Consider the following 12,861-nt stretch of genomic DNA (forward strand, 5'->3'; position numbering starts at 1 on the left):
GACAATTAAATGCATTTCTGAAACAGTCAGCACCATTCCCTCACCAAATCAGAACTTGCTTCTTCAAGCTGGTAGGAACAAATAAGCAAAAAGTAAAAACAGTAGGACCCTAAGAGGAGTTGTCATGCATTTTATGCATCTTGTTGGTTCAGAATATCCCTTTCTCCCTTCCTACAGTTTATTTGCATACCCAGCTAGTGTACTTGGAGCTATATCCCACCCCCAAAAAGAGAAACAAGGAAGTGGAGCCTAATTTTTCACTTTAAGAGAAGTACTGTGATCCTACACAGAGCTACATGTTTACTACTACAGCAACACCTCAGAAACAGATATGTATTATTGTTACTGCCCTGATCAAAGGCCATTATGCTAATATAAAATGTGTACAAGCTAATTACAGTAGCATATTACAACAACATATTTAATTGGGCTCCTGGCAGTATAAATTGTTTGCTGTCACTAATTTGAAAAGTTCTACTTCAATTTTCATTTTTTAAAAAATAAATACTTTGTCACCCCTCATAAGAATGTAAAACACAAGAGCTGTGCTAGATCAGACCGAAGTCCTATCTAGTCCAGCATTCTATTTGCACACTAGCTAACCAGATACCTGTTGCCACCTTAGGAGAGTTTTGTCAAATGTGCTTGATGGACAAACATGTCACTAGATATTTTTGCCCCGGTAAAGAGTACTACTATTTCCAAGCTAAAGAGGGTAGTTTAAACTTTACAATGGACAAGGTGGCTGGAGATGGACCTGGTGAGAAAGACATAAAGCCCCTTCTGTTTGGATTCTCATGCCAAGACGCTTTTGAATTATAGTGACCCATTCATACTCCCTGTGTCTTTGCTTCCATGTCTTGTCCAAAGTCCAGAAATGAATCCCTCCCCAGAGATCCACGTACTTCAAAACTGTGAAACTTTAGCCTAAAACCCTGAGGTTGTAAGCATTCTGACTCTTTCTGTTGACAGGAATCTACATTCAGATGGGTGAACCCTCCAGAAAGGTTTGTTCTCAACCATCCAACAAATCGGAACTACCTTCCACGTTAATCCATCTAGTAAAGACAAATAAAAAACAGAGAGAGGGATAGGAGGAGATAGCTCTCCTTCATTTTGGAGCATTTCCTTGAGCATTACATGTTAATTCAAAGTACATCTCCCCCCCCCCCGATGTACTCAGAAAGGCTTTAATTCTTTAATACTTTTGATGTTGTCCATCACATGCATCTGTGCAAGGCATGTGAAATGTAGACATCATATTTGTACTTGATAAATGTTTTAAGACAGGTTCATTCTTTTTTTTTTTTTTAAGAGGACAAGACATGTTAGTGAATATGAGAATTTTGGGTTTGTCTCATAACATGTTTCAATCTGAACTTGCTGTGTCACCATGCAGGTTTGGGAAAAGGGCTCAGTGGAAAATGCAGAAAAATGAGGGCATACAGTAAAAGATGGGATTGATATGTGATTATATTACCACACATTAGTAATCATAAAGCACAAAGCAATAAAAGGATCAAGGCTTGGAATTAAGGCAAGATCCACTTTTCAATGTGTTTTGATTCAATAGGAGAAAATGAAGAACATAAAATAACTGAGGGACCATGATCTGTGCAATTAAGACTAGACTGTAAAATGACAGAGAAACTTAATGGGGAAGTTTTGGCTCAGCGTAACAGGGAAAATGTAGTGGAAATTCTATTGGACAAAATAAGAGATGGAGAACAGACAGAAGAAATAATAGATTATGACTAATTTATCTGGCAGCCGATAATTTAGAAGCATCATAATTTACATTGCTTGCTTAAAACCAGAGGTTGTTTGCAGAAACTATGCTCGCATCCAAACTCAGAAGGGAAAGCCTTTGTCAGTCTGATATAACAAAATATAATACAACTGTTATATGACCTATAGTCACAAAGACATTTAGGAAATAATATATCAATAGACAATGAGGACACATAGCATTAAGCACTGGCCGTGATTCATACCAAACGGTCCCCCACTTCAAGAAGCTGCAACTGTTTCTACCAGCTTGTAGCTTATTTTCTCAGCAACTACTGCAAAAGAAGCCTGTCTTAAAAGTAACAAACCTATGAAAACCAGACTGCAAATAATAGACCTTTTAAAGGCCTGTAAGCCCCATCAGCTCACTAAGAAATTCCATCAAAAATCTAAACTCTCTCTGGGAACTTGAGAGGACATTAAAAAATTTAACAAATTCTCATCTGACCATACACACACACACACACACACACACGGAGAGAGAGATAATGGTTAATTGGGATACTACCGTAGTATTATTACTGTTTTTATTATTTATCATCATCATCATCTCTATACCACCCCATAGTTGAAGCTCTCTGGGTGGTTTACAAATATTAAAAACATTAAAATGAAATTACAGTTAAAAACAACAACATTAAAATACTGTGTAAAAGTTTAAAAACCATTTACATAAAACACACAAACAAATAGTATACACAAAGACAACATATATCTAAAAACAACACTGAGCAATCAGCCATAACATAAGACAAATCCAGGACTGATTAAAAACTCATCATTGCTGCCAAATGCCTGAGAAAAGAGATAGCTCTTAACCTGGCGCCAAAAAGATAACAATGTTGCCGCCAGGAGGGCCTTGTTGGGGAGATCATTCCACAGTTGGGGGGGGGTCACCACTGGAAGTAACAAATCCCACAGCTGGTGTAGCCTCTGACATGATAATCACTCACTAAACAAGAACTCTAAATAATTAAAACTATTAACCTGTTCTATGTTAGACCTGTTCATATGCCACTCAAATTTTTCTGATTCCTTACCTTCCTTTAGTTTGGCGGTAACTACTGGATTTTCTTAATGACAAAAAATCCAAAACTTTTTAAGAAGATGTCTTAGCTGTCTTCAGGTGAGACAAATAAGCGTTATTTCATCTGCACATAGCAAAACCATTACCTTACCATTCAAAATAGATAGAGATGAATATTTAGGATCTCCAAGATCTTCTCTTAGAAGTTAGTCCTTTTTATATACAGCTACTGCTTATATTTTGGGGCATGAGTTATTTTAGGAAGTGAACAAATTCCACTGAACAGTCCCAGATTCAAAGGAGACAAACCACAATTCTACAGCAGTTGACCTGATGGCATTAGCCCCCACCAGCACTTATTGTTATATCCACTTTCATTTTGGGCCTCAAATTTTAGGCTATAGATGAAAACTATTGCTTCATAATTATCTGTCAAGACAAGAGGCATCCGGGCCATATTTCCAAACTGAATGCTACATACTACGGGTGTATCTGGACATGGTGATGGCAGCTCCCAATAAAAGTTCTGCAGAAAAAAAAATGTTTTGTTACATTAATATCCCACCTTTCCTCCAAGGAGCCCAAGGCAGCATACAGAATCCTCTTCTTCTCACAACAACCCTGTGAGGCAGGTTAGTCAGTGAGTGGCCCAAAGTTACCCAGTGAGCTTCATGACAGAGTGGGAACTAGAACTCAGGTCCCCCGAGTCCCAGTCCAACACTCTAACCACTACATCACACTGGCACTCAAAAGATGTTTGCAGGCGGTAGCCACTTAAAGTGTAGCATGGAAGGAAGACTGCTTTTCTATCTGTGCTTCCACTTGTGCTCTTCTAGGAGAAACTACTCTTTAAAAGTTGCTTTACACCTGATGGTGGTGAATTTGGTTCACAGAACCTAACCTATAAGATAACCTAGTCTTTAAGATAACTTTAAAACAATTTGGGGAGCAATGTGGGTAGAGGTTTCTGCTTCTCTCTCTTTCTTATCCCATGCTGCACTTCAAATTGGCCCAGGTTCATTTTATAGGGATCTGATGGCAGATCCAATACTGCACATGGGTCTGTGACCATCATGGCTATTTTGTCTTCAAAGCATCTAAGAACTGATACACAGAGATATTGCATTAAAAACTGATTCATACATACAGTATTGCTTCTGAGCTGGGCCTGGACACTAGATAGCAGATTTTGGGTTGGACCTAAGTCATTACCAGGACTTCAATTAAATTTTGTAAGCTCCTTAAACCACTAGAATTGCAAAAGATGTCAGAGCATCCTGTAACTGCTCTAAAATGGACCGTTGTTTTCTGCACCAACCAGAATTTCTGTCAGTGGTCTATCACATTAAACCCTACTTTATACAGTCATTGCTATCTTCAAGCAGATTTGCTTGAAGTAGAAAGGCTACAGGGAAATTATTGCATTCTGAATAGCCAATGCAGCTGTCAGAGAAAAAGCAAGTGTTTATTTCCCTAAAGGAGCCTTCACTGGCCTGTGACTGGGGGGGCTGGCAAGCTTGCAGGACTATAAAAATGGCTTGTTATTGGCCAACCAGAAAGTGGAAGGAGGAAATCTCTGTACTTTGACCCAGATAATAGCAAGAATGGGATGTTAATGATACAGTCTACTAAATAAAAAGGCAGGATGATAACATCCACCTATAATACTTGGAAAAGTGTTATTTGGTTATCTTGGAAAACGCTGCATTTGTTCATAAACAGAACATTTGTGACTGAGGACCCAAACCTATAAACTGTCCTGGAGTACAAATCCTTACTTGAGAGAAGCAGCTGTGGACATACAAGACGCACCCTGTAGTTTCACAAAGGGTGGAACAGATTTAGATAGATTTTCTGGCATATTTCCATGGTAAAATTTCCTACATCACATTGTTCAGATCTTTAAACAAGGAACACAGCCTGACTACCCCACTACCCAAGTTAGCATGAACCCAAATATGCATGTGCATTCTGCTCAACGTTTGTGTTTCTTTTGATCCCTGAATTGGGGCAGGGAGGGGGGGAGAAGAGGGTGAGGCAGCACAAAACAGCTCCTTGTTGTTCCAGCAACATCCTAGTGTTAATCACTTTATAAACAACTTTCAATTTCCTTCCCTTCCCAAAAATATGTGCGCTCAGAATGTGATGATACCCAATTTTAAAGAAAAGCTTCAAAAACAATTGAATTGCACACCACTTGTATGAAGGAGATTTTATGCGCCCAAGTCTTACTGCACTGAAATGTTGGTATTTTAGGTTATCTTACTAACCCAAGTAATCTTCAACAGCCACTAGCTAAAATTAGAATTAAGACTGATTGTGTATACTGGGGGTGGGAATGAATTTTGGCTTTTAACAAATGAATTAGTTTTTTAAACTTCCTTGACTATATGCAAACCAGGAAAGGATATTCATGATAGTACATTGATCTATAAATAGGGTTTGTCAGGCATATTTCTGAATCCAAATGTAAAACACAGCCCACAAGAGTCTTTTTTTGGATTATGTAAATTTAGATCTCTTTGCCAGCCATAAACCTCATAAAACAATTAAATGAAAAAGGTTCCCAAGAACTCCACAAGTAATCTTAAATTGTATTGTAAAACATGTGTATTGCTACCTGCACAGTAATAAACATTTAACTTGCTTATTTTAAGTTGTCTATACTGCTTTGCATTAAAAAAAAATCCAAGGTGATTATGTAGAAATAAAAAGTTTTAAATACATAAGACCAATTAAACCTAATAAAAATCAGCAGTACAAAAAATAGCAGCAGCAGTACTAATCAACCAGTCAAGTCAAAGTCCCCCTGGAAATGAAAGGTCCTGACATCCCTTTGAAAAGATGCAAAGTGTGAGGTAACTGAGCCTTTTGAGTGAGAACATTAAAAAGCACTGGGGCCACAAAGGAAAAAGCCCTGTTTCTTGCAGAGACCAATCTGGCCTCCACAGTGAAGGAATCTGAACTATAGCTTCACTTGCAAATCTAAACTGCTGAGAAGGCATATACAACTGTATGAAAAATGTTCTAGTTGTAGACAATCAAGGGCGCATTCCTATCCAGACAGGCGGCCGCCTCCAAACTTGGAGGCAACCGCCTATCCAAAGCAGAGCAGGAGATGCATGGAGGGGATCGTTCCCTCCGCGCTTCTCCTGCCCTGCATTTTTGGCTAGACAGCCGATTGCGGCTGTCAAGCCGCAGGAGGACAGAATGGGGAAGAAAGCTGCTGTACGACACGTACAGGCATTTCCGGCCTCCCCGCCCTGGAATGCCCCCAGCCACGCCCCTTTCCAGCCGCTCCACATTCCTCTTGCGAGCGCAGAGGACAGGGCTGTTCCACGCTGACTCCAAGACAATGCAGAAGTGGGAGAAGGTCGGTTCTCTGGGAACCGACCTCACAGCATGGGCTCTGAGGTCAGTTCCCAGAAAACAACATATCCTACGGCCATCTAGCCACTGTCTAGTGGCCATAGGATTGCTCCCTCCATACCATTATAACTATCAGTTGTAATATAATCTCTCACTAAACAATTAGAGATAATACTTACCAGCTTCTCCTGACAAGGTATACCTAACAGAATTGTAGCTGGCTTTAAATACGCACATCATTTAAAATCCTAAACTCGTATCACAAATAGTTTTCAGAACATGGGCTTGGTTCCATGTAATGGTCTGAGCTCATGGATGTGCCATTGGGCTTGTGCTCATCAAGAATCGTGCAGAAAAAAATTACGTATAGGGCCTATACATGTGGCCATTGTGATTTGTGTAATCATTGTATCTCCTTTTCTGAAAAAATTACAGGGATGCAAACTATGATGGCCATTTAGAACGGGTGCCACATCAAGGAACTAATTCATATAATACTCGCTGGCAGAGAATTCCCAGTGTATTGCAAGCCTATTGGCAACTGTATGTTCTCACAGGTGATGGGGATGGGGGAACTGATCATGGGGTCTACACCACAGTAGGGTGATGTATGTTCTTTAGAATGCAGTATGGCAACATTATTCAGCAATAACACTTAGGGCTGTTAACAGTAAATATTGTTTCCATACTATACTCTTTAATTAAAACAGAGTGAAAATCCCAGACACCGCACCATGTTACTACCTCCACAAAAGGGCTAATTTCAGTGTTGCAGCCCAAGTCTTGGAAAACACCTTTGGAGAGCTAGAAGCCTCTGGGCTATTTTACAACACATCATTTCCTACACTTTCATCACTTCTACTGAAGAAATTGCATATATCCCAAGTGTATATTGATGGATGCAAGAAGAAGCCTTGAGTCACCAACAGCAAACTAGTGTTTACTTGGAGAACATTATTCCCACAAAATCAAGATTCATTGCTGACCAACAGTGCAGGTTTCATGCTGAGCTAGTTCAGGGAGAAAATTCTTCCAGCAGCCTACTAAGTGCCCTTGTGGCTATTCAGGAAGTTGGGAGGCAACATGGTTACCCGTTATCATGATCTACAAATAATTAAGGCAGATGTTACTGAAAGAGATGGCCATAAGGCATTGGTTTGGTTGGAACACTAAACTATGGCTTGGCACTACATCAGGGATGGGGAACTTCTTTTTTCCCCATCCCTGCTAAATTCAATTTCGTACAAGTTTGGGGGGGCCACATTCCAGGGGGACATTGGGCCAAAGGCAAAAGGGACAAGGACAAAATTCCAAAATTGCCAGCATATTTAAGCTTAAAGCTCTTACTGCCAGTAACCAAGCCTTAGGAGAGGCATTTCAATCTTTTAGAGGAAAGAACGTGCAAGTCACCTTGGGAGGGCTTCTGCCCTGAAAGGCGGCCAAATTTTTAAAATAAATTTTAAAATAAAGTAAATTTTTAAAATAAAAATAAACAAAAGCTGGAAAACCACCAAATCATTGGTGGTCAGGGGAAAGGGGATGCAGCCATCTGGGGAACTCTGGAGAGCCTGAGTGGGACCCCACTTGGGCCAGGTTTAGCCCAGAGGCCTGAGGTTTACCATCCCTTCACTACATGAATGAAAGATGTGGTTTCGCTTCCATCTCCTCTTGGTCATTCTTGTTCCCAGTTTAGCAGTAAACCATAGTTTGTTGTTGCATCTGAACAGGGCAAACTGTGTAGCTTATGGTTTGCCAACAAACCAGGGTTGCAAAGCATAGTGTGAACAAAGTTTGCAATCCTGATATATAAACTTCCTAATCTTTTAGATCTGGTGTTTTAAATCTGTATTTTAAATCTGTATTTTAAATCTCTGCATTACTGCTAGGTTTTATTCTGGTTGTACTGTTATTTTGTGGTTTTAAGCTTTCATATTTTGTATTGTTTTATACTGCGCTTTGTGGTTTTAGTTTTTGTGAACCGCCCAGAGAGCTTCAGCTATTGGGTGGTATAGAAAAAATAAATAAATAAATAAGCAAACAAACAGAGACAGGAACGGGACAGAAGGAAATCAAGTCCTCCAGGGGGTTTCTCCTGTAGCCTGCCAAGTGCCCTAGCCATCCCGCAAAGTTCCCCCTGCCACTTCTGATTTGCAGCTGTAGATTTTGCTCATTTTGATAGGAGAGAATTACATTCTAGTAGCTGTACTCTCTAAGATCAGTACTCTGAGATGACTGCTAAAGTGTCTGCTAGACAATGCTCTAGCATCCACTCTTTCTATGGCTGTCCCTCTGAGCACAGTTGCTAGGAAACACTGCATGAAGATGGCCAACCATAGAGAATGTGGTTGCTAGACAGTCTTTCTGCAATGAGAGGCCAGGATTCCCCTATGCTTCCTAGGAAGCTTCTTCTTCTTTCTTTTTTTTAAGTTCCCATTTGGACAAATTTGATATTTTTTTTACTAAGCTTCTTGGCACTGGGGGACAATTTTCATGGGCATCGTAGGGCATAGGGAAGGGAGGCCTATGTGTGTTTGTGACTGAGTAAGGGAGAGAAAGTGCATGGGGGGGAAAGGTGTGTGTGTGTTTGTGTGACAAAGAGTGAGGGAGACATGTGTGTGCGCGCGCATGCGTGCATATTTTAACAATAATGTGCTTTGGAGCTGGGATTACTGATTTCTGTACATTTTATGTATACAAATACATTTTATCATTTTGGTTTTATATTTATCTTTCGAAATGTTGTTTCCCACCGTCATTCAAGTAAAAGCACATAAAAGAGGTTTCTGAAATACTACACCACTCAGGTTAAATAGACTAATTTAAAATGTATCCGTTATCCAACTGCTTTTCTCCATATAGCTTAAAAGCAAACGAAAGCTTGCCTACCATAACACAGCTTCCTAACTCTCCCAGCACAAACATTATTATCATTATCATCATCATGACCGGGGGGGGGGGGGGGGAGAGAGAGAGAGAGAGAGAGAGAGAAAATGCCATGTTTTGAAATACAAGGGCATGTCCCCTCTCCTTAATTAACTTGGCTCCTTTATGAGGAGCTGTTTAGCCAATCTAATTATTTTGATTCCAATTTCCAGCCTTATCAGGGGCTCAGTGGTGCAAGAAATCAAAATGCCTGTCTTCTCCATATGTGGCAATCTAGAAAGCTAACTGCTTCTCATTTGCTGAGCCATCACTGCATGGCCCAGGCCCCCCCGGTCAGAATACAATTTATGGTCAGAATACAATTTACGTTCGGTCTGGAGCTGGCTTGAAAGGGTTTTCCCCACGTACTGAGCCTGAGCAGTTCATATACTGTTTCAGATATGCTGCTGCTTGTTGTGTCATCTGTCAAACGACAGCAAATTCAAACATGGAACTGTGTGCTAGTAAAAAAGAGACTTCAACAGGTTCCTCCCATTTCCCCACAAAGGAAAGATATCAGACCACTTAATATATCATACTTTTAAAAGTTACAAAACCAAACAGCCCCCTTGACCAATTTTGTGATGCCCAGAAGCAGTAAACTCACAGCAAAAATAGCAACTGGCTAGACGTTAATTTCACTGAAGAAAACCCCACAGTGAATTTAGCCAACCAGCTGTCATTTAGCACCATGTTTATTGGGCTTGTACATCACATACGTAATCTCAGAAACTTTTGAGTTTTGTTCCATTACAGTTGAGTTTCACGAACACACCCATTTACTCGAAGGAAACAGAATATTCAAATAGCACTATAGGTGGCGAAATGTGCCAGCTACTTTATAAACCCTCGTGCAAGCATTAAGGGTTTATAACATTGGCTAATTCTTAAAAATTACTTCAGCAATCATTGTCTCTGTTCCTCAGAATGTAGCCTAAGAAACTATTAGTCCTGCGAGATAAATGTTATATAATATCAATTAAATGCTACAGTTCCTGCAAACATAATAGAGCAATTTGCATGTTAGTGGGCTTTTATTTATTTTTATTAGAAATTTCATATGTTTGGCAAGCTCTCTGGCCTGCCTTACAATGATGAATGCTGCAACAAACAATTTGCTGGATCTTTAGAGACATGGTCAATTCAATTACATTACGCCAGCAGCTCTCCTATTTCTCTTTGCCAAACGTCTTCGCTGTATCCTGCTACAGACAGCCCATTTGTATTCCAGCACAGTAGGACACTTGTTATATTGACGCATACAGCTCTACTTAGGTACTGTCAACAGTACACTATTTCACTTCTCCAGCTCCATGTCTCTTTCTTTCTACCTGCACGTTCTCACTCTCCTTCCTTTGATTCTTAGGATTTTCAATTTTCCTGACTGAAATGCATACATATTACTAATTATGTGCCTGAAACCCGGGAGCTATCAACTATAACAACAAAATACACTAGTGCCAGTATTTGGGGGGGCAGTAACGGTTTTCATTTTAGAAAAGTTAACCATTGCACTTAAAGCAGAGCCTCAGATTCCCCCTTTGAGAGTCCGCCGCTAATTACTTCTGTTTTGCCAGTCACTGCAGCAGGAGCTGGTTTTGCTCAAAAGGATCAGTAGAGAAACTTTCTATATATCAAAGAGCAAACACACACACACACGTTGGGCCTGGCCCCATCAGTAAAAAGCCTCTTTTCCAGTCACCTGGAAAGGATGCACTCTGTTTATATCATATGTTCCTCATCCCTTTTTTCCAACATTCAGTCAAAGAATACCACTTTAGCAACTCATTAACCGTGGTCGCTTTTTTAATTTACTTAGAGAGAAAACTGCACCTGCTCTCCACTACAAAGATGTTCTGTGTACAAGAAGGAAAATTAGCATTATATGTCAACAGCTTTTGATTGGAGCCAAGCAAAATCCAGACAAATATAAAACTATTCCATTTATCACAGGCACAGCATTGTCATAGAAAGAAACCTTCCAGTCCCTAGGAATCTCTTAAAACATCCAACCTCTAAACGAGCTTGTAAAACAACAGATTGTTGTTTGAAACACATCTGCTTTCAAATCCTCCAGCAGTGGTCATGATCAATTATCCCATTTACAACCTTGTAAAGCTGCAGTGTCTATATATTTAAACACAAAGGCCAAACACGGATTGGATTCCCCAACCAAGATTCAGCAAAATATACAGGAATTCTAATAAGAAACAAGAAATACATTTAGCCATGGCTGCAATCTTTCATTGGTTTAATCACTATATTAATCATCTAAGGTTTAGCTAGCTAATTCATGGGGGCCAATTATTATCTGCAAGAACACATTTTTAACTGGTAGCACTGAAAGCTAAGGAGTCAGTTGTTGTGTTAATTACTATTTATTATGAATGCTTCTGTCACGACACAACTCAAAACTGGAAAAGAAATTAGTAAACCAAGGTTTGAATAAACAGAATTAAAAATTAAAATTGCTGTGGTTTTATTTTTATGTTGCTTCATTGCAATTTGTCTTGTCTTATCATGATTTTATTGTTTTATTGTATTGTAAGCAGCTAACTAAATTGTATTGTATTGTAAGCAGCTAACTAAAGAGCCTTGTGTGGCGCACGGTGGTAGGTGGCAGTATTGCAACTGAAACTTTCCCCACGACCTGAGTTCGATCCCAGCAGAAGCTGAGTCCCAGGTAGCCAGCTCAGGACTCAGCCTTCCATCCTTCCAAGGTCGGCAAAATGAGTACCCAGCTTGCTGGGGGAAAGGTAGTCACGACTGGGGATGGCAATGGCAAACCACCCTGCTACAGTCTGTCATGAAAACGCCAGTGAAAGCGGCGTCCCTCTAGGAGTCAGCAATGACTCGGTGCTTGCACAGGAGGAACCTTTCCTTTTTTTTCCAAACAGCTAATTTTTCCTTTTTTTCCAAAAAGTCCCTCAAATAAATAAAATAAATAAAACCAAAACCTTTGCACAGTTACCTGGGATTAAGTCTCATTAACTGAATTCCATGAGATACATTTCCAGGAGAGGTTGCTCATGGAAGACCTATTTAGGCATTCCCTATGCGGGTAAAAGAGCACATGACGAGAGGAAGCATGCTAGCCCTGACCGCCTCCCTCTTCACATTCACGCATGGAGGGTGACTTTCTGAAGAGGAGAGCTTCCTGTATCCATGGAGGCTGCCATGTGAGCCAGAACGCTGGGAAATCAGTGTTCCCAGACTGAGAATGCCTGAATCGGGCCATTGCAAATGTCACATCTACTCTAGGAACACGACCAATCGCTTTAGGTCAGGGGTGGGCAGCTTGTGGCCTTCAGCCTTGTTTCAAAAGCCCTCTGCAAGCGAGTAATTCAGACCTCTGGCAATCTATTCCTTTCCCAGCAGCTCACTAGATGGGGAGGAAGAGGTTAATGGGGTGGCCCCACTTTTGTCTTTGGCACGCCCAACACTGGCATGCAGCCCCCAACAGTTTACCACCAAGGGATAATCTGTTGGGTTTTCCAACCCTGTTTTAGATCCAGACCCTACAGTAAGACATGTAAGCTAGGATTTTAATTCTTAGAAGAACTGTGCTGTATATTACACCTACTTTAGGATAACATCCTGAGTTGGATAACATACATAACTACAGGCAATGCATGCTGGCTAGGGATAATGGGAGTTGTAATCCAACACAACATTAGGGCACCAGGTTGGGGAAGGTTGACATTAATCCTATGAATCCTGGATTCTTCAACTTTCTTTCTGCAGTTCTCTCAGTC

General features: G+C 40.3%; 1 protein-coding gene across 6 annotated transcripts in view; it reads right to left on the bottom strand.

Moving 5' to 3' along the window:
• The window catches only part of TBL1X (transducin beta like 1 X-linked), a 199,109-nt gene that overhangs the window by 134,198 nt on the left and 52,050 nt on the right, over positions 1-12,861 (bottom strand). The gene's annotated exons all lie outside the window — the stretch shown is intronic.

This window comes from Heloderma suspectum, chromosome 3, assembly GCF_057233095.1.
Source record: "Heloderma suspectum isolate Gila_16-S chromosome 3, 16-S_ref, whole genome shotgun sequence".
Classification (NCBI taxonomy): domain Eukaryota; kingdom Metazoa; phylum Chordata; class Lepidosauria; order Squamata; family Helodermatidae; genus Heloderma; species Heloderma suspectum.